Below are 23,249 nucleotides of genomic sequence, written 5' to 3'. Positions count from 1 at the left end.
CCCCAAATACCTCTTAATTCCATTGCTTTCTAAATTATCTCCTTTTTATTTTGTTAGCTCATTCTGTTTACATTAGTTTGAATGTTGTTTTTTGCTTCTTTTTGGATCGTTACTACTTAGCACAGTGGTGGAACATTGTTGCTGTTGTTCTGTTGTTTGGGTAGTGTCCAACTCTTCATGTGGGTTTTCTTGGCAAAGATATTGGAATGGTTTGCCATTTCCTTCTCTAGCTCATTTTACAGATGAGGAAACTGAAGCAAACAGTTAAATGACTTGACAAAAACACACAACTAGTAAGTGTCTGAGGCTGTATTTGAACTTCGTTATTCCTGATTCCAGACCAGGTGCCCTATTACTATCTCTAATTACTCTATCTATAATTGTTTGATTGGCTCTTAGATTCCCTATCTCCTGTTAAAATTTGACTCAAGCAACAACATCCTTCATGATTAGGCCTGTCTGAATCCTCCCTTGTATTTTATATTATATTGCTTTGGAAACATTCTGTATTTTCTTATATGTGTATATAAGTACATAAGATACTTGAGGGCAGGGATAATTTCAATTCTTTGTCTTTTGAATTCTTAGTGAACAGCACAGTGTTTCACACATAACCTACACTTAATCAATTTGTTAATTGACTATTTAATGACTGGTATGGATTACACATATAATCCCATTATACCTTCCAGGTTGGAGAGAGATCACAAGCAATGGGAAGTTTGAGGATAAAGCAATCAGGCCCTGTAAGACTGATTCAGTTGAGGAAGAAGGCTGTTTGTGGCTTTGAGAATGGGCAGGAAACAGACACAGAAGTTCTTGGTTCCCAGGGGAAATGTGACAAAAACCCTGTGAACACTTTGTCTAGGCTTCTAAAATCTAGGGTTATTTTTCTTTAGATTTTGGACCAAAGACCTCATTATTCTGTGTTCAATGACTTTATATCACACTGCATGTTAGCTATTTTCCCCAGAATTAATAAAACTTCTTTGGCTATAAGGAGGCAAATAAAGAACCAAATAGATATAATTCTAGACCAATACCCCCTATCTCCAAAGAGAACAGAGGGACCAATTGCTCCCTCTTTCCTATAGTAATCAATTTTCCTTGGAGGAGTTTGAGAAGGAGTTGCTAAAAGGATCTATTATTCTCTCCCTGTGGACTACAGAGGATACTACATCCTAACTCTATCACTCTATGAGAACTACTAGAAATTACTGAGTAGAGAGCTAAAGTGATTTAGGAAAATTTCAGAGCTTAATGGAGAGTAAATGGAATGGAGAGAAACTTGAAGAAGAGAGACAAAGTGAAGGCTATTATAATAGTTCAAGCAAGAGGTAATGAGATCCTAAATTAGTATTAAGGGGGAAAGGAGATATTATAGAAGAGATTCTGCAAAGGAAGATTTGATAAAATTTGAAAACAGATTGGTTATATGGGAGGTGAAGCAAGTATGATACCAAAACTATGAACTTGTCTGTGTGACTAGGAGAAGAATGATTTTCTCAATAGTTAATTGGCAAGTTGGGAATGAGGAAGTTTGGAAGGGATTACCCAGAAAGGAAGAATTTCTAGAGCTCTGGTCTGAGATTAAGCTGGTTTGAGCTGTTTTTTTCTTTGGTTGAAGGAGTGAAGCTATGATTTCCAAAGTGGGAAGAAGAAACCAGGTAATTCCCCATATATTCTCTGTCTGAATATGTCTGGCTCTGTCTGGCTCTTTCTGGCCTCCTTCATTGCTCCCTTGTCTTTGCTAGGTTTCATGAGATCATAGAACCAACTGAGACCAAATGAGACATCAGAGACCCTTTAGTCTTTCTTTTCAGGCCTCTGTCTGATCTGGAGAAATAGCTTCTTTCCATCAAATGCCCTCTTCCTGCGAATTTCACCCAGGCAAAGTCTGCTAGAGGCCTGAATTTTCTTTCATTTCCCTCCCAAACCTGGCTTAAAAAAAAAAAAAAAAAAAAAAAAAAAAAAACCTAGCCTTGGGCAGACCAGATGTATGACTGATGTTATCTTCTGTGTTACTTACCCATAAATGGGAAGTAGAATTATCATAAATATATTACTAATCATTGGAATAGGGATCCCGGAAAAAAAAGTCTTAATTCAAACAGTTTGATTTTCCAGAAAAAATTATTAGAGTTAAAAAGCGTCATGGACTTTTATGGCTATCTTCCTAAGATAAACGATGGTTTTTAAATGTTTTCTAAGATAATATTTAAAATATCACATCCTATTTAAGGAAGACGTAGTTAGGGAGAGGGTGAGTCATCACATAAAAGCTGACATATCTTCCGCATCTTCTTTCTAGTGGTTGTTTTTAAAACAAAACAAGAAGATAGATCATCCTCACTCAATCCCATACTGTCATCTTGGATATGTTCATTGGTAGGATTTTTTTGCTTGTTTGTTTTTTTTTTTTTTTTTAATTTCCATTGCTTTTTCCCCCCATTACTTTTCATCATAACAGTATTTACTTGTCCAGAATACCGAAGTAGATTTTGTGGGAGCATAAAAAAATGATATATGGCAACTATTATATGATCTAATTGGAAAGACAAAATCTATATCCATAAGAAGGCAGAATATTATGTTGAAGAGTTCTAAATATGACATTAAGAAATCTGCTTTGAAATACTGCCTTAGACATTTACAAGTTAAATAAGTCACTTAACCTTTTTCATACCTTATATGTCTTTATACCTTCATATCTCCTGATTGGTATTTTTTCCTACCTTTCTGACTTCTAGCTGTCTCTTTTGTTGGTTCATCATCCATATCATGTCCCCCAACATTGCTCTCCAAAATTCTGTCCTGGGTTTTCTTCTCTTCTCTGTTGACACTGTAATTACCTATGTTGTATTGTCAGATACAGATATAACATTTCAAATTTTATTTCCTAGAAGAATCTTAAAGGCTGTTGTCTTTTTCTAAAACTAAATATATATCTAAAACTGAATTTATCTTTTCCCTAACTTCTAATCCCTGTCAAAAGTACCATCACCATCTTTCCAATGTCTTTGGTTTGTTACTTCAGAATTATCCTGGATTCCTGTCTTTCTCTTCATCCTGCAAGTCCAATTAGTTACCTGATCTTATTCTTGTACTTTCACAACCTCTCTCATATCTCCTCTCTATTCATCCAGCTATCACATTAGTGTAGGTACTTATCACCTCTCACCAAAATTATTGCAACAGCCTTCTAATTGGTCTCCTTGACTAAAATCTCTTCCTACTAGAGTCCATTCCACACTTCTACTAAATAATTTTCATTTAGTGTGGATCTGAGCATGTGAGTCAACTAACTCCAAAGGCTTTCTTTGGTCTCTAAGATCAAGTATAAATTCCTCTGTTTTTCTTTTGAAGTCATATACAAATAAGCCTCAAACTCTCTTTTCTCATTGGACATTACTCCCTTAGCCACAGTCTGTACGTTACATACAATGCTCCCATCTTTGCACCTTTGCATCAGCTGTCTCTCATACCTGAAATGCATTTTATCTTTCCTTCTGCCTCACAGAATTCTTATGTTCCTTTAACACATAGCTCAGGCCCTATTTTCTGCAGGCAAAATAATTTGAGGCAAATTTCAGTATCTAGAATCTATGAGGCTACAGACCAAAGCTTCCTACTATTCTAGAACCTTTGAAGATCAGGGATAACATTCACTAAATGAATCACAACTGTGAAGAAGTCCACTGACCTATGGGATCTGCTCATATTTCCTCAGATTGAGCTTGTACTTATTAAAGAGAATAGAAGCTACACTTGTTTATTCAACATTTGTTTATTGATTAGGCATTTGCTATATGCAAAAACCCCACTTTGTTAGTTGAGAAAACACAAAAAAACATGTAAGATTCAGTACCTGTTCTCAAGAAATTTGCACACTAGAAGAAAGGAATCTAGAGACCAAACATGGACTCTTTGGACTTAGAACAGAATTTGGAAATCCACATCCTGCCCAAAGATGGATATTTTTTAGAACAATAAGCTTTTGCTTATATACTTCCAGCAAAGGAAGCTCAGTACATCACAAAATAGCCCAATCCACTTTGGAAGAGCAAGTTATTTGGAATAGTCATGGAAAGTTTTTGAGCAGGATAGTAGCAGTGTTTCAGGAAGGTTAATCTGGACTACCAGAAAAAAATATTAATCAAATATATTGGATCTGGAAGAAACTTAAAAGGGTTCAAAAGGGCCTTAAATTACTATGCTGTCAAGAGGAATAGAAAGGAATATGGACTTGAGAGAGGAATAGTATTAGAGCATTGGATTTAAAGCAAGAAGAAAGTAATTTAGATGTCACCTCATTCAATATCTTTATTTTACAAATGAAGAAACTAAGATCCAAAGCCTGGCCCAACATCGCACAGTAAACAGAAAAGCCAGGTTTTTAATCCAGCCATCTTTACACACCACCATCATCTTTCCTAAATAGAATATCTAGTAAACATGACAAAGCCATAATTTGGATTGGGTAACAAGGTCCCATGGTACTGAAATTTAGAACTGACCTTAGCACTTTGTTAGCAGGATCATTTAAATAGGAATATAACTACCTGGTCTCCCTCCACTCCCATGTCCCAAGTGATATCTTTACCATTAGAAAATAAAGTATGAATTTCCTAAATTGCCCCTGAGTTCTATCTTCTCATAATGGATCTGTGTTCTAGGGTCCAGCCTACACATAAGTAATCACCCAAGTTTTGTCTGAAGATTTCTATGAAGGGAGAACTCATCACTCTCTGAGGTAGCCAGTCCTACTCTGAGATAGTTGTGGTATTATTGTTGTAGTTGTAGTAATTTTTCTGAAAATCTGGGCATTTAATCTGCCTTTAAAGTACAGTTGAAAGCACAACTGAAGGGCTAGAATAAAGGGAAAACATTTGTTATTCACCTAAAAACATTTCCTTCTCAACTCTGCTTCATGGAACCTTGGCTTCCTTTAAAGCTCAGATCATATAGATTATTTCCTTTGGGAAGCTTCTCTTGATTCTTCCATTTGTTTGACTTCTCTCTTTTTAAAAATTACTATACAAATATACGTATATATATATATATATATATATATATATATATATATATATATATATATATACACACACATACATATGTATATACACAGAGACAAACATCTCTTTTTATACTACCTCTATTTCCCAAGTAGAATGTAAGCCTAGCAAGATCAGGATTTTTTTTTCTTTTTCTTTTTATTATAGCTTTTTATTTATAAGATATATATGCATGGGTAATTTTTCAGCAGTGACAATTGCCAAACCTTTTGTTCCAATTTTTTCCCTCCTTCCCCCCACCCCTCCCCCAGATGGCAGGTTGACCAATACATGTTACATATGTTAAAGTATATGTTAAATACAATATATATATATGTATATATACACATATATACGTATACATATACATATATACACGTATACATACATATACATATATATATACATAAATATATATATATATATATATATATACACACACACACATGTCCATACAGTTATTTTGCTGTACAAAAAGAATTGGACTTTGAAATAGCGTACAATTAGCCTGTAAAGGAAATAAAAAATGCAGGTGGACTTTCCTTCCAGAGTTCTTTCACTGGGTGTAGCTGGTTCAATTCATTACTGCTCTATTGGAACTAATTTGGTTCATCTCACTGTTGAAGAGGCCACATAGGATTATTTTTCACTTTGTCTGTATTCCTACTACCTAACAGTTTTCTGTACATAATAGGCACTTAGTAAATACTTATTTAATTGTATTGGAGTCTGGAGACCCTAGTTCTAGGCCTGCTTTTACCACTAACTTGGTGTGTGACCACAAGTAAATAACTCTACAATATAGACTTCAGTTTATACATCTAAAAAAAAAAAAGAAAAGAAAAGAAAAGAAAGGGCCACTCTGGTTCTAAATGGCATGATCCTATTATCTTTAATGTCCTTCTCAGATCTTCCGCTTCAATCAATCAACAAACATTTTTAAGTGTCTACTATGAGTCAGGCCCTTGTGTTTATGATTCTGATTTCAATTAGCCTCTTATGCTGAGTTATTTACTATCAGCAATTTTAGTTTAGTTTTCTTAAAGGCAGAAGTATAAAAAATGATGCTGAGGTGACCAGATTTTCCTGGATTATGAAATAAAGCAGCCCATTTAAGGATTTAATAGGATAGCAGTAGAAGTGAGGAAGTTTTCCTTATATGGAGATTAAATCTGCTTCCCTCTAATTTCTATAGATGCCACTGGGCCAAGCAAAATCTTCCTACCATAGATGCTCATCAAGTAATTGGAACTATGATACAGGAGCCTGGAAGAGGCCAAAACTGGAGAAATAGATCACTAAGTCATCTGTCTAATAGTTATGTTTTGTTTCTCTCTACTAAATTATAACTCCTTGAGGTCAAGAACATTATCTCAGGTGTAAATCATTTTATACCTCTCAGTACCTGGAGTAGTCCTTTGTCCATAGAAAGCACAATAGATTTTTTGTTGATTCAAATTATACCAGAGAATGAACGAGGTAAAATATTTAAGGAACTGAGAGGAAAGCTAGGAAAGCTAAGGACAGAATGGCCTAGATGCTGGAGACAGAATTGAAACATAGAAAGAGAAGGAACCTTAGAGTGTGGTGAGTCTGCTTCTTCATTGAGGAGTCTGGGGCCCAGAAAAATTAAACAATTTGCTCCTGGTAGCCATATAAGTAGCCACTGATAAACTTGGAATTTGAATCCATGTCCATTGACTCTAAAATGAACACTCTTTCCAATGCACTACATTGGAAGAAAGAGTAATCATAACAGGAAGAAAGAACTATGCCAAAGAAACCAAAAAAGGATAAAGTTTTTACAAAGGAATATCAGAAAGATCCCTGGAATGAAATTCAGGAAATCTGATTCTTCAGTTCTGGCTTTGCCATAGGTTAGTGGTATGACTTTGGACAACTCACTTCTCTCTAGGGCTCCAATTTCTCATATGTAAGATGACAGTGTTATACTAGGTGATCTCTGAGATGTTTTATGATTCTAATATTCTCTGATTATTACAAAAGTGGCAGTTGATGCCAGTGAAGAAAAGGAAGGAAAGCAGGACAAGCCCATTGGATTTAATGATCTTTGATGACCTTGGAAAGAACTACAATAATTCACAAACTCCTTACATGTTGCTGAAGATTTTTTGGCCATAGAAGCACATTGGACCAAATTGTTCATGAACAATTCTTCAATAATTCCTAGGTTGCTTTCCTGAATTAAAACTTGGATTCATACAATAGAACCTCAGATTTGGAATGGACTTCACAAGCTATCCTATCTAACTCATAGAAAAAGAATCCCTTTTCTATCACACCAAAAAAGTAGTCATCATGCTTCTGCTTGAAAATCTCTCATGAAAAAGAACCCAATTTCTACCAAAAGTAATGCATTCTACTTTTAGGTATCTCTAATTGTGAGGAAGGGGAAGGTAGGTGGTTCAGTAGGCAAGAGTGTTGGACCAGGAAACAGAGACTTATCTTCCAGAATCCAAATCTGGCCTCAAACACATAGCTGTGTGATGCTGGGTTTTGGTCACTCAACTCTGCTTACTTAGTTCCTCATCTGTAAAATGAGCTTGAGAAAGAAATGGCAAACCACTCCAGTATCTTTGCCAAGAAAACTTCAAATGAGGTCACAAAGAGCCAGACACAACTGAAAGCAAGTGAACAATAATGATTATCAGGAAGTTGTTTGGATTTTTTTTTCTTATATCAAACCTAAATCTGCCTCTTTCCTATTTCTACCCATTTCTCCTAGTTCTGGGCTATAGGGCCCTCTTTCATAAGATGGTTCTTCAAATACTTGAAAGAAAACCGTCATATTCTTACAAGTCTAGAAAGTCTATAAATATCACTGTAATTCTGTTTCCCTAAAGGTATCAATTTATATTTTTCCAAATTTGAACTCAAGAATCATAGGCCTATAACATTTTAGAGCTATGAAGGAACATAGATGTCATTTAGAAAGATGCAAAGATAAAATTCTAATAGTTAATAAGTAAAGGTACATCAAATAGTTATCTAGACTTGACTTTACTATAAAATGAAAACTGTCCAGAGTTTCATGTGTATGAAAGTAATTTGCTTTTTCTTCTATTGCATAAACCCTTAAATATTTCTTCCATTTTTACACTATTGACTTTGCTAGACATGATAGATATCTAAATCTATTTAGAAATACAGGGGTCTAAATTGAAATAGTAAAAAAAATAGAATTCTGCTACCAAAGTGACACCAAAACAGGTACAAACTTGATGAGGAAATGTCAGGCATCCTACCCAAGAATACAGACCTAGAACAAGCTGAATCTTGTGTGGGATTTATAATGACTGACGTGGGGAAGATACATAAATCATGAGTACATTTTGTTATAAAGTATCTCTATAAACAAACCAAAGCTTCATTAGCAACAAAGCCATCATTACCACACAATGAAGTATTTCTGGACATTTCTGTGGTATTATTCCCTGATGCCTTTGTCCCTAAATAGCCTTTCTTGCTTTGCATTCCTTTGTAAGCCAATGGAGATTTTTCATGAAGCAGAAGGAACACAGGATGTAAGTCTGGAAGGGTACATACCCTAGTGTCCCATTAAAGCAGTCCATCCCTTTTTTCTATTTCCTATGTAAGTGTGGCTTAGCAAGTATGACCTGTTACTTTATAGTACAATGCACTCGCTATAGTCACATGTCTACACATAGAATAAATATCATAAAGGACAGATTTTCTAATTCCAGGCCAAAGTGAGGTTCTTCAATCACTGGTTGATGTCTCCTATTCTTTACAAATATAAATATTTCTCACAAATGGCTTCTTGAGCACGTTCATTGGTATGCCCCAGGAGCCACATTAAACATTAAATAACGAAAGCAGCTATTGTCACAATAGATAGAGCACTAGCCCTAGAGTCAGGAAGATCTAAGTTCAAAGTTAGCCTCAGACATCTATCAGCCATGTAATCTTGGGAAAGTCACTTTAACCCATTTGCTTCAGTTTCTTCGTCTATAAAATGAGCTGGAGGAGGAAATGGCAAACCACTCAGTATCTTTGCCAAGAAAACCCCAAACAGGGTCACAAAGAATCAGATGCAACTGAATAACAACTTAATATATGGAAGCCCTGGAAGATAGACACCACCCATACTTATCATCTTTGAACCATCCAAATTTATCAAATTATATTGGGGTATTTGGGAATTGAACTCACAGGGGCACCCTGGAATAATATCTCCAGGTGTTATGCATAGAAGTCCATCTTGAACCACACCATTCTCACCTGTTGTTACCTAAGGAGCTTAACAGATCATACCTCTCCTCTGTCACTCAGCTTCCTTCCGGACTCTGCTGAAAAAGATTATGTGGTGATCAACAGTGACAGACTTGGCTCTTTTCAATAATAAGGCGATTCAGGCTAATTCCAATAGACTTATGAGGGAGAGAGCCAAATGCATCCAGAAAGAGGATTATAGGGAGTGAATGTGAATCACAGCATAGCATTTTCACCTTTTTTTGTTATGTTTATTATTTGCTTGCTTGTTTTCATTCTTTCTCATTTTTCTCCCCTTTCATCTGATTTTTCTTGTGCATTATGATAAATGCAGAAATATGTTTTTAAAGGCTCAGCTAAAATCCCACTTTCCACAGTAAACCTTTTCTGTTCTTCCTTTATCCCTGCTTCCAGTGGATTCTAATATAAATTTTCTTTCCATATAGTTTTTATGTTAATATCTTGTGTGGACCTAGTTATTTAAATGTTGTCTTTTCCATTAGAAAGTGAGTTCCTTGAAGGCAATAGCCTTGTTGTTTTGTTTTTTTGGGTTTTTTTGTTTTGTTTTGTTTTTGTTTTTGTTTTTTTTTAAATATCCCAATGCTTAGTACAATTTCTGGCACATAGTGAGAACTGAATAAATGCTTTCTAATTGATTGACACTCCCAAATCTTAAATAGACAATTATGCTATAAGGAATGTAAGACCTTTCTGTCCATAATCTATTTATCTTGTGCCAGCTAGTATATTTCAGAGGTGTGTGTGTGTGTGTGTGTGTATTATTTAATGTGTATTCACTTGTGTATTCAACTATGAAACTGTAAAACCAAGGAACAAAATTAGATGGTCTCTGTTGTTCTTTTTAGCCAAAAATGCTATGAGCTCGGGATTTCAAGATTCTAAACACCAAAAAGAGTGATAAAAGAACTGGAGATTGTCTTTACTTTTGTCCTAACTGGATCTCTTGGAATCTACAATTCAAGGTGAGTAAGCTCACTTTTGTTGTATTTTTAGGCTGGGTCTGTAGTTTGGGAGTAAAAATATGTATGTAATGCTTATCTAGAGAAGCTTCTTATTCAGCATAACTATCCCTGATGCTGAATAGCTAGAATTTTCTATAGGATGAATACAGTAGTACTCTTAATAATGTGTCATCATAATCATCTTCTCATTGGGGATAAAATGATCATAAGAAAACTCCTTGGAGAACTGAAAGAGGAAAGGGAAGAGTTTATGATCATATGCCTTTAACCATAAAGAAGAAAAATGGGATTTGATTGGAGAAAAGCCCTTTTGCTTTCCTGAAATCTGTAATCTTCCAATCCATAATGAGTATACTGCCCCAGAAAACAAGACAGCTAGCATAGAATTTTGGATCTGGAAGCAAGACCTGAATTCAAATCCAACCTGAGACACTAGCATTGTGCTGCTAGTCAAGTCACTTAAACTCTGCCCAAACAGTTTACTCATTAGTAAAACATGGATAATGATAGCTTTATCTTCTAGGTTTAATATGAGGATAAAATGAAATATTTGTCAAATTGGCAGATTACAAGGTGCTATATAAATGCTAGCGTTTATTAGATAAAGGCAGCTAAATGGTGAGTAGATCATCAGGTGTGGAGTAAGGAACTTGAATTCAAATGGGATCTCAGACAATAGTTGTGACACTGGACAAATCATTTAGTCCAGTATGCCTCAGTTTCCTCATTTGTTAAATGAGCTGGAGAAGGAAATGGCTTACTATTCTAGTATCTTTGTCAAGAATATTTATTTTTAATTTTACCTATAAGATGTGCTACATTAACAGTTCTACAGAGACTCCTGAATTTCCAATTGCACCTGAAATTGCACTGGAATTGCTGATGGCTACGAACTTCCTAGATTATTAAATAAAATAAATTATAACGAACTGTTAATTAAAAAAAAAAGGAGGGCAGCTAATTGGTATAGTGGATAGAGTACCAGCTTTGAAGTCAGGAAAACCTGAGTTCAAATGTGACCTCAGACACTTAACATTTCCTGGCTCTGTGACCCTGGGCAAGTCACTTAATCCCAATTGCCTCAGGGAGGAAAAAAAAAAAAAAAGAATACCTCAAGTGAGGTCACAAATAGTCTGAAAAGATTGAACAACAATTACCAGCTATTATATAATCTGAATTTCTGGTCTTCGAGGTAGGTGAGTGGAGAGAGGATGTTCAGTAGTAGCCTGTCATCCTGTCCATACTGGCTGCTCAGGTAGCTGTTCCTATCCTATCCTATCCTTACAAAAACCCAAATAAGTTAGTCCGTGATACCCTTGAGAAACAAGTAAACCTGAGTTTGAGCTCTGCTCTATTTGTTTCTATGTATTTTTTTAACTTAGACAAGCTATTTAAAGTTGTTGAACCTCAATTTCCTCATTTCTTAGAATGAGAGGGGATCTGACTAAATTAGCAAGCCAAGTTTCAAACTCAAATCATATGTCTATTTCGCACTGAGTAATAAGCTCTCTTTCCTTACACTCCATTGGCAATCTAACAGAATTTAAGAGTTAGAGGTTGCCACAGTGGGCATCTTGTCCCACTTTCTCATGAAAAATTACTATTCAATATATAACAAGTATCTATTCTGCCTTTGTGGGGTGCCTAGCTGGTACAATGGATAGCGCACTAGGCATGGAGTCAGGAAAACCAAAGTTCAATTGTGGCCTGAAATACTTATGATATTAGCAGTATGACCCAGAAAAAGTCACTTAAGCCTCATTTATCTCAGTTTCCTCTCCTTTAAAGTCCATTATTTTTATTCCACTTTTCTACAGTCATCCCTAATCTTTCCTGTTAGTGATAAGTTACCCCCTAGGATCTCATTTTGTAGTGTTCTAATGTTCTCATCACCTTGTGCATTGTAGTCATCTGGATTTGTGTCTCTTATCTCCCTACTAAAATAACTAGTCTGTATGGATAGAGTCCTGGGCTAAAAACCAAGAAGTCTCATCTTTCTAAGTACAAATTTGGCCTTGGCCTCTATAGCTATTTGACCTTGGGCAAGTAGATTAATCCTATTAGCCTCAATTCCTTATCTAGAGAATGAGCTGGAAAAGGAATTGGAAATCAATCTTTGCCAAGAAAACCCCAAATGAGAGCTCAGAGAGTTGGACATAACTGGAAAAAAATAAACAAACAAATAACTCCCTACTACACCAATAGAACAAATCTTACTCATCTTCTGTATCTTTCCCATCTTCCTCATTGTATATCAGCACTTTGTAACAATTTGGCACTCAGCTTTTGTTAAATCAAACTTAACTAATTATTTTCTCAGAGTTCATGAAAATACACTAAGCCCATGAGTGAGAGACATTAAGTTACTAATTAGGTAATGTAGGAATGCTAACATCCCATAGGGTTTTTAAAAATTTAAACCTAGGAAATTTGGAAAACTGTCCACATGTTGATCTTATCCCTTTCCAAACCCTGGGCAGTGTTCAGAGAAAACTTGACTTCAGGGACTTCATCATACTAAATTGTGGGAAGGAATTAATTTCCCAAAGCACCTGAATGTTTTCTCGGGTTTGACTCAGGCACTGGTTCTTGTTATTTCCTGTTGGTAACATATAGGTCACCTGTTAAAAAACTGTTCCACAGGGTGTGTTATTGCCCCACAGGTCTTGGAGTTTGAATTCTTCTTAACTAATGAGGGAATCATCCATGACTCTACAATATAGTGAACAAACACCCAGAATTGTTTTCCTTCCTTCCCCCAAGGGAAATATCTTTTAATTTCCCTAGATTTGAGAACAAATAGAGGGAAGTGCTGAGTGAAGTGTTAAGAGTGAGACATAATTTCTGTTACTTTGAGAAGCATTGTAATACTGCAACTTGAGTATTCTCCATTTAAAGAGATTTTGGCTATATCTATGATTTATGAAAAACATTAGCACACAGCACAATTGATTCAGTGTCATTAGCTATCATTGAAGCTGATAAAAATTCTTAACAGTTGATTCAATTTTCATGCAGATAGGAAAAATCAAGCTACTGTGCACCAGCTCAGCTTATTTGATCATGTTGCATAGACAGAAATAAGAATATTGTTTTTTTAAAAAAAAAAAAAGTTGAAAAATAATCAAGATTTTTGTTTAGAGAGTCTTAGTGTCTCAATTCTCAGAGGGACCCAGGCAGTAAATAGCTTGTCCTCTAGCCATGTTACCTCTCTCACATTGTGTTCCTCTTTCTGTTCAGTATTCAAACCTCATACCTGAGTTACCATATTCTTGTTCCCACCTTGGATTGGTCAGGTTAAAGAACTCAGTCTCGGTTTGATTTTTCTCTTAACCTAGTTTTTCCTTAATAGTTGTTGTTTAAGTTCAGAATTAAAATAAAAGTGGAAAACAAAAAGCTGATATTGAGCTAAAGCCTCTCATAATGCTTCCATAGCTGCTAGAATCCTTCATCCTGTACATATTTTTGGTTCATTCCCATTTATATAATCCAATATAATGTAAGCTCCTCGAGGGCAGGGATTGTTTCACTTTTAGTTTCCAATAATAATGTCCTCATAATTCAGGGAATATAAGTGACTCTGTCTTTGTTTTCCCAAGTTCTTAGCATGATTCTTGACCAAAACAAAAAAGAAAAAACAGTAGGTACCTAATAAATACTTCTCAATTGATTAACATGACTCCTCTACCACAAAGAAAACTACTAGTAAGGTAAAATTGTCTTCTGACCATCACTTTTCCCCCTCTTAACTCACAATACATTCTAAAGGCAAATAATAGCTTTAGAATCTTACACTTTTATTCCTAAACCATCCTGGACAACCCAAGATTTGAACCAAGAGTCTTGAAGTAGCTTAGGACAAAAGTTTAGTCCAATCTCTTTGAGATTGAATGATTTCCACAGAAACTAAACAAGGGAGCCAGGCAGAGTTTATTCCTGTATTGTCCATAGATTTGTCATCTATACTGAAATAGATGGAGTATTTTTATGTTATGAAATATTTTTCTCAGATTTTTTTAGAATATTTAACATAAAGAGGAAGATAAAGTACATTTTCATTAGTCAGTACAGCTAAGCTGAAAATAAGAGAAGTTGTTGTAACTATGTTATAAACACAATGTAAATGTTGATGAATCAAAAAAAAAAAAAAAAGAAAGAAACAAAACTCAAACCACAAGAAACTGTAAATCTGAAAGAATGACTTCATAAAGTTCCTTTGAAAGAATCATTTATTTATTCATTCATTCAACAAATATCTGTTAAGCTACCATAAGGTAGCAGGTAGTCTGTTAGACAAGGAAGAAAATGAAACAATTCCTGACCTCATAGAACTACATATTCAATTACGTTGACTACATGAAGGAACAAAAAATATGTACCATACCAGGATAAAAGATTCTAGTGGCTACTAGGAGCATTATGAAGGCTCGTATGTGACACATCAGCTTTTTGTTTTAAAATTATATTTTAATTCTGAACTTAAACATCACATAAAATAGTAATTTCAATATATATACAGAGGAAAAAAAATAGTATCATACATGAAAATGAAGATATCTATTGTTTACTTGATTTTCTTTTAAAGTGTAAAAGTTCAACTTGTAGCTTTTAAAGCTGTCCTACTTGTCTGTACTTCTTTCTAGTCTTCCTCCTTTTGATTTATTTTCTGTTTTTTAAAAAGATGCTTCAATAACTCTCTTATCCTTTTTTGCTATGCTCATCACATCCTTTCTCTTTACCCTAACAATACTCCATTGAAAAGGAAAAAAGCAAAACAAAGCCTTTATAAGAAACATTCATAGTTAAGCAAGACAAATTCTTACATTTTCTATACCCTCCAAAAGTATGTCTTATTTTTCACCTTGAGTTTGTTCTCTTTGAAGAGTTAATGTCTGAAGAGCCACTCTCATCATTAGTCCTCTAGAATCAAAGGTTGCTCATAGCATTAATCAGTTTTCAAGTATTTTCAAGTTGATTTTATAATGTTATTGTTTTGTACATTGTTCTGATTCTGCTCAATTTATTCTGCATCAATTCATACATGTCTTCTCAGATTTCTCTGAAACCAACCTTTTATCATTTATTACAGAGTGGTAACTATACAATAATTTGTTTGGTTATTTGCCAACAGATGCCTTTTTCCTTAATTTCCAGGTTTTTTGCTAAAGAGACATGCTCAATCCAACCATTCTGGAGAGCAATTTGGAACTATCCCCAAAGTATCAAACTGCATACCCTTTGACCCATCAGTGTTTCTATTGGGCTTATATCCCAAAGAGATCTTAAAGGGGGGAAAGGCATCCACACGTGCAGAAATATTTGTGACAGCCCTCTTTGTAGTGGCCAGAAATTGGAAACTGAGTGGATGCCCATCAATTGGAGAATGGCTGAATAAATTATTGTATGTGAATATTATGGAATATTATTGTTCCATAAGAAATAATAAGCAGAATAATTTCAGAAAGGTCTAGAGAGGCTTACATGAACTGATGCTGAGTGTAATGAGCAGAACCAGGGGATCATTGTACACGACAGTAAGATTATATGATGATCAATTCTGATGGATGTGGCTCTTTTCAACAATGAGATGATTCTGGCCAGTAGCAATGTTCTTGTGATCAAAAGAGTCATCTACACCTAGAGAGAGGACTATGGGAACTGAGTGTGGTTCACAACATAACATTCTCACTCTTTTTGTTATTGTTTACATCTTAATTTCTTCATCTTTTTTTTTTTGGTTTGATTTGATTTTTTCTTGTACATCAAGATAGTTGTATAAATATGTATGCATATATAACAACTATTTTTACCATGTTTAACATATATTGGGGTACTTATCATCTAGTGGAAAGGGGTGGGAGAAGGGGGAGAAAAAATAGAATACAATGTTTTGCAAGGGCTAATGTTGCAGTTATCTATGCATATGTTTTGAAAATTAAAAAGCTTTAATAAAGTAAGTAAATAAAATAAATTTTTTGCATAAAAAGAGCCATGCTCAGCTTCTGCTGAGAATCCATCATTACATCCATCATTAGTTTTCTTAAAGCCCAGTTCATAGGACCATAGAATTATAGGATCATTGACCTAGAGCTGGAAGGGACCTTATTCCAATTTGTTAATTTCGCTGAGAAAGAAATTGGGACTCAGATACTAGATAGGCTTACCTAATGTTGTAGAGGTAGCTACCAGTGCTGGGGCCATTTTCTAAGAAACACCTCTTCCTGATTCCCCAGGTTGTTAGAGCTCTCTCTCTTCTTAAATTGTCATGTACACATTTATATGTTTACATGCAAATCTTCACTTGATACTACCATCCCTTTTAACTATTATCCTCCTCTTATTCACTGTTGAATACCTTGAGAAAGCTGTCTACACTGGCTGCCTCTACTTCCTCTTTCTTGCTGTCTTCTAAACCCTTTGCTTTCAATTTTATCATTTAATTGCTGTGCTGTCCAAAGTAGCCAATGCTCTCTTGCCAAATCTAATGACCTTTTCTCAATCCTCATTCTTCTTGATATCTCTACAGTATTTGACATTGTCAATCACCTGCTCCTCTTACATGCTCTCCTCTCTAGGTTTTTGTAACATCATTTTCACTTACTCCTCCTGTAACCCATCCAACTAAACCTTCTCTGGCTCCATTACTTGTCCTTCCCACTAACCACAAGTGATTCCCAAGATTCTGTCCTGGACCCTTTTTTTCCCCATTTTATATTAGCTTAACTTGGTGATCTCATCTGTTCCCAAGGTTTTAATTATCTCTGTGTTAATGATTCTCAGATGTGTAAAATTACATAGATATAGTCCTAGTCTGTTTTCTGAGCCACAAGACACACATCAATAACTGCCTCTTAGATGCAGTTATAAAATAGATAATACCATCTACCTTGAAGACTTGTTTTGATGATCAAATGAGATATTTGTGAAAATAAAAAAAATCTTTAACATTATATTTGGCTGTAGAAATGCTTATTCTCTTTCCTCTCCTCCCTTTCCCTCTCAGTATGTCCAAAAGAAAATACATTATCTTTTCCCCAAACTTTCCCTAATTCCAAGCCTCTCTATTATTATCAAGGGCATGATCATCCTCTTGGTAACCCAGTGTCATCCTCACTCTCTAAATCCAATTCATTGCCAAATCCCGTTGATGCTACATTTTCAGCATCTCTTACATATGATTGATCCCTTCTCTCAATTCAGACCCTTGTTCAAGCTCTCAACCTCTCACCTGAATTATTATTGCATTTACCATCTGGTTGGTTTCCCTACTTTGAATTTCTTCTACCCAGCTGCCAAGATGCTTTTTCTTTCTAAAGTTTTATTGGTGTTCTATTTTTTACATTACAAAGTTTTACAAATTACTATCATTTCTTTTCTTTTCTTTTTTTGGTGGGGCTATTGGGGTTAAGTGTCTTGCTCAGCTTAAGTATCTAACATCAGATTTGAACTCAAATCTTCCTGACTTCAAGGCCAGTGCTCTATCCACTATACCATCTAGCTTCCCCCAATCTTATTTCTTGTAATAAAATAAAAGTTTTCCTCTATTTTTTTGGTTTAAAATTAACAGAAATTTATTTATTTTTCCTTCCTAACTCCTTACCCTGAAGAAGAAGGGAGAAAAAAACAAATTTCTTTTGACAAAAAAAATCATAGACAAGCAAAATAAAATTCCTTCAATGGCTGTAAACAAAAATATATGACTTATTCTATTTCCTAAATAAATCATCTCTCTGTAATGAATAGCAGGTTTCATCACTGATCTTCTAGAATCATGAATTTTAACAGTGCCCACACTTCCTACAGCTTTCAAAGTTTTTTTTTTTAACATGATATTGTATGATCTGTTCATTCTTCAACAGTATATAAAAGTTCTCAAAATTGTTCATTTTCATAATAGCTGTTAAAGTACAAATTGTTCTTCTGGCTCTGCCTATTCTTCAGTTCATATAAGTCTTTCCATATTTTTGATTTTTTTTTGTTGTTTGTTTTTTTGTCTTTGTTTTTTGTGAGGCAACTGGAGTTAAGAAACTTACCTAAGGTCACAGAGCTACTAAGTTTCAAGTGTCTAAGACTGCTTTTGAACCCAGGTCTTCCTGACTCCTGGGTTGGAGCTTTATCTAGATGCCCTTCTATGTCAATTTGAAATCTATTTTCTCATTTCTTATAGCTCAATAATATTCTATCCCATTCATATACTACTATATTGAGCCATTTATCAATTGATGGGTACCCCCTTAGTTTCCAGAAGTTTTTTGCTACTACAAAAAGAAAGATTATTCATATTTTGTAGATCTGACCATTTTACCTCCTATTCAACAAGCTTCCATGTTAGTAGTAATAGGCTCTCTGCTATGCCTACACTTGCCAATTCTTGACTTTCCTATGTCTTTCAAGATTCAGCTCATTTTCCTTTCTGCAAAAGAACCTTCCCAATCTTCTCAGCTTCTGCTGCCTTCCCTTCTTAGACTGATTTCCATCTATATTGTATATAGCTTTCACATATCTAATTATTTGCATGTTTTCTCTTCCTCTTCCCCCAAAAATTGATCTTCTTGATTGAGCACATAAATTGTGTTTTTAATATTAACTGACTGATTATATGTTCCCAGTGGAATATAATATCAATGAGGAAAAATATTATATTCCATTTTGTATTTGCATCCCCAGCAGCAAGCAAGATATCTTATATGCCATCTGCACTTAATTAATGCTTTTCATATTGGATAAGAGTGAATTAAATAATCAAAATAATAATAGAATTTTTCCCCTTCAATTAGTTGATGGACACATATAACTTAAGTATGAGGTTCAGGAAGCCTGGAGGTAGTAACAGTAATAGAATAAAATATTATTCAAAGTTCAGTGATTAATAATTAGGTCACTAATGGTAAAATTCCACAAATTTAAATCTTCCTTTCAAGAAAAAATTCCACCATACCTGAAAATTTCTTGAAGCATAGTGGCAATGATTTAGACAGTCAGAATTATATATACAGAAGAATGTTAAACATGCATAATAAGATTAAATTATATTAAATATACAATATAGTTACTAGAATCTAAATGTTAGTTATTCAGACATTGGACAAACACATCAGATAGGATAGTTTTTTCTAGTAAAATGATTATTCATAATATATCTAATTCCATATAATCCCAGGGTGCGTTTTATTGTGTAACAGATGTGTTCTCATTACTGTATTATGTTATAAAAACACATCCAGGCATGACTCATGACATTAATTCTTTTCCATTTTGCTTCACAGAATCTCTTGTATGCTTTCCCATAAGAGGTAGCCTAATCTTCCTATATGACAAGAATACTTCCATGTACAAAATCCTATCACTTATAAGTAGCAAAATTGGCTAAAAAAATTATAAAAGTGGATTATGTAATTTTGTAGGATCATATCCCAAACTTGAAAGACTCTCAGAGAATATTTTGTTCAGCTTCATTTTACAAAGGAGAAAACTGAAGCCATCAAATAACTTCCCCAGAGTAACACAACTGAACCACATTTCATAGGTACTGGAAATAGGCTATCAAATGATGCTCTGATGGTTCCTGAATGTATTTCTGCTGTTCTGATCTTGTCACCCCTACTTTTAATCTAGTCAAGTTGTTCATATATTCTAATAGTAATTGGAACTAATTATCATTTTATCAATAATCTTGTTATTCAATTAGCACTTATAATTTATGTTGTTCAGAATGCATTATCATTAGCATACATAAAGGTCTGGATTATTGGAACACATGGTCTACACCATAAGGAGCTAACATAAAGTACAGCAGACCAATGCTCAAATTCAAAGAAAGTAGAGAATGACAAATATGTAAGGGATAGAGTTGAGAGTCTACAGAAGAGCACGGAACTTTAAGTCAAAAGACTTGAGTTTGATGTCCAAAGGCTATCAAACTGTGCATACCCTTTGATCCAGCAGTGGCTCTACTGGGCTTGAATTCCAAAGAGATCTTAAAGGAGGGAAAGGGACCCAAATGTGCAAAAATGTTTGTGGAAACCCTTTTTGTAGTGGCAAGAAACTGGAAACTGAGTGGATGTTCTTTAGTTGGAGAATGGTTGAATAAGTTGTGGCACATGAATGTTAAGGAATATTATTGTTCTGTAAGAAATGACCAATGGGATGATTTCAAAGAGGCCTGGAGAGACTTACATGAACTGATGCTGAGTGAAATGAGCAGGACTAGGCGATCATTATACATAGCAATAGCAAGACTATATGATGATCAATTCTGATGGACATGGCTCTCTTCAACAATGAGACAATTCAGGCCAGTTCCAATGATCTTGTGATTGAAAAGACCCATCTACACCCAAAGAAGACTGTGGGAACTGAGTGAGGATCACAACAAAGCATATTCCTTCATTTTGTTGTTGCTTCCTTGCATTTTGTTTTCATTCTCATTTTTCCCTTTTTGATTTGATTTTTCTTGTGCAGCAAGATAATTATATAAATATGTATGCTTACATTAGACTTAACTATATTTTTACCATGCTTAACATACATTGGCTTACTTGCTATCTAGGGGAGGGGGTGGCGAGAAGGGTGGGAAATGGAACACAGGGTTTTGTAAAGGTTAATGTTGAAAAATTATCCATGCATATCTTTTAAAAAATTAAAAAGCTTTAATAAAAAAGGGTGAAAAAAGACTTGAATTTGATTATGGGGCCCATCATTTGAGAGACATCCTATTTCTTTGGTATGTACTACGCATTTAGCTGGATGACATCAGGCATGTCAGACAATCTTAATTTACTTGTTTTGTAAGAGTGTCATGACAATAAGTAATAACTCACAGTGACAAAGGGCTTTTAGGTTTACAAAGCACTTTACTCATAATAGCCCGCTGAATTCTAATTCTAACCATCTCAGCCCTATCCAAGTAAGTGATCACCACTTATTAAAACCCTACTCTATGCCAGGAATTGTGCTAGTGGAGCCAAGGCACAGATAAAGGGTTTATGAGAGCAAATGATCCAGTGTACAAAAAAGCACAATCTAATTTTAAAGCATTATCTCAATGCCAATTATTATTTTACTCTATTGCAAGTACACTTGTCTTTATTTTCTTGCTCTTTAATTTGAAGAAAGAACCAGGTTTATCTAAGATTAGCAACATTTGGTTCTTTCCTGCTGACAGAACAATATTAGTTTGTATTCATATTTGACAGTTGAGTACACATTAGTTATTTAGGGTCGTGCTTTATGATTCACTTTGTAAGCCAGTCACTAATAGGGTTTCACAATCACTGAAAAATAGTCTTAAGTCCAAGTGAGTTCCCAGAACAGTCCTTTCCTAACTCTGCCTTTTATGAAAAGTGCTGAAATATTTTCTAGGACTAGTGATCCAGGCATATAAAGTCATTAAGAGTTCCAGTTAGCCAATGGTCACTCATATTCTTTACTTATTAGATTAGTCTTGGTAGAGACTAAGAAATTCATGGAACTGATTAAGCTAATTCAATACATTCCTAGTTTATGCTTCTTCTGTGTGGTCAGTGCATCAAGGACTTCCCCCACGCAAGTGTTAAAGTTATTCTGAAAAGTTAGGTGCTTATCCCGTGGCCACAGAGCTTATAAATGTCTGTTGAGAATGGAACTGAGGTCTTCCTGATTCTTGGTTCAGTTCTTTGTCTTTGACACTACCCTACCTCTTCCCTCATCTGTGGAAAGAATTGCTCCAGACATTTCTTTTTCCCTAACTTTGTCTTACACTGTCACTCCCACCTTTAAGATGTGCTGTGCTTGAAAATTGTCCCTTACTTTGCCTTGATCCTGAGAGCTGCTCAAATTCTGGTTTTCACTATAAAGATAGTGCCATCTAGTGGCTAAATTTCAAATTTAAAATCAAAATTTAAAAATCAAATTTCTGATTTCAAAATTCCAACATTCATTAACACAGAACCTAAAAGTTGTAAAATCAGTTATGGAGATCAATTATGTACTACAGATTCAAAATAGTTTAGATTAATAGATAGGATGGAAGGACTTCTCTTCCATTTCCATTATCTAATAGTTGAAGAATATTAGGTCCAAGAATTTTACAAAACTAAGATTACTCTGGGAGCAAAATAAGAGGTAGAATTTAAATTTCCTTTCTTCTGACTAGAAAAACCTGTGGTCTTACAATCTACCATTCTGCATCCCTTACTTTATGGATGAAAAGTGAAGATTCTGAGGAGCCTACTTAATGCCAATAGAAAGTAAATTTATACAGGTCAGGGACTATTTCATTCTTGTCTTTAAAATGAACTGTTAAGATTCTTATAAGGTGCTAAGTCGGTTGTCTAATTTAGCATGGTACTTAACAGTTCTCTAGTTCAGAGTTCCTATCTTTCATACCTTTAAAAGAGCATACATATAAAAGAACAAGCCCACTGGAAGCTCCAAGAGATTGAGTCAAGATTCACTCCCACTTCCACCTTTATGCTGGCTGGAGACATTCAGACAAGAGCCTTCAGGAACCAAGGAGAGAGGAAGGCCTTTAAGAAAGCTAACCAGGTCCAGGAAAAGATTCAGGATTTTGAAGGACACAATAAAGGATCTGGACTTTAACCCCTGGCTGGAGATTATTATTAAACTGAACTGAAACTAAGGCTGCCTCCAGAAGCTCCCCAAGAACCCTGCTCCCAGAGAATGATTACAATTTAGAGAACAGAACATTGCAATAAACCTCAGCACAAAACAGAATCTTGTGCATAGAAGAAACTTACTAAGTTAAGTGCTGGATGAACTAACTTTTCTCAAAGTCTTAAAGCCAGTTGGAGATGGAGTGTGGTGTATCAGACCAAGTCTGTCCTTGGCGTCAGAAAACATGGATTTGTGGCCCTGCTTTAGTATTTCCTAGTTGTATTACTGTGAACAAGCTACTGTCCCTTAAAGTCTCTGAGCTCTAAATTACTCAACTGATATGGGAAGCACATGTGGGGTGATA

General features: G+C 35.0%; 1 long non-coding RNA gene across 1 annotated transcript in view; it reads left to right on the top strand.

The window, feature by feature from the left end:
* Nucleotides 1–1,561: 1,561 nt before the first annotated feature.
* LOC141563392 (uncharacterized) overlaps nucleotides 1,562–23,249 on the top strand; it is a 49,549-nt gene continuing 27,861 nt past the window's right edge. The window contains exons 1-3 of the long non-coding RNA XR_012488410.1: nucleotides 1,562–1,667; nucleotides 2,312–2,388; nucleotides 10,175–10,291. This is a non-coding gene — a long non-coding RNA (uncharacterized LOC141563392). The remainder of the gene's footprint in view (nucleotides 1,668–2,311; nucleotides 2,389–10,174; nucleotides 10,292–23,249) is intronic.

The sequence above is a fragment of the Sminthopsis crassicaudata genome, chromosome 3 (genome assembly GCF_048593235.1).
Source record: "Sminthopsis crassicaudata isolate SCR6 chromosome 3, ASM4859323v1, whole genome shotgun sequence".
In the NCBI taxonomy this organism is placed as follows: Eukaryota; Metazoa; Chordata; class Mammalia; order Dasyuromorphia; family Dasyuridae; genus Sminthopsis; species Sminthopsis crassicaudata.
The sequence above is the reverse complement of the archived record's forward strand: the minus strand, read 5'-3'. Positions and strand labels throughout refer to the sequence as shown.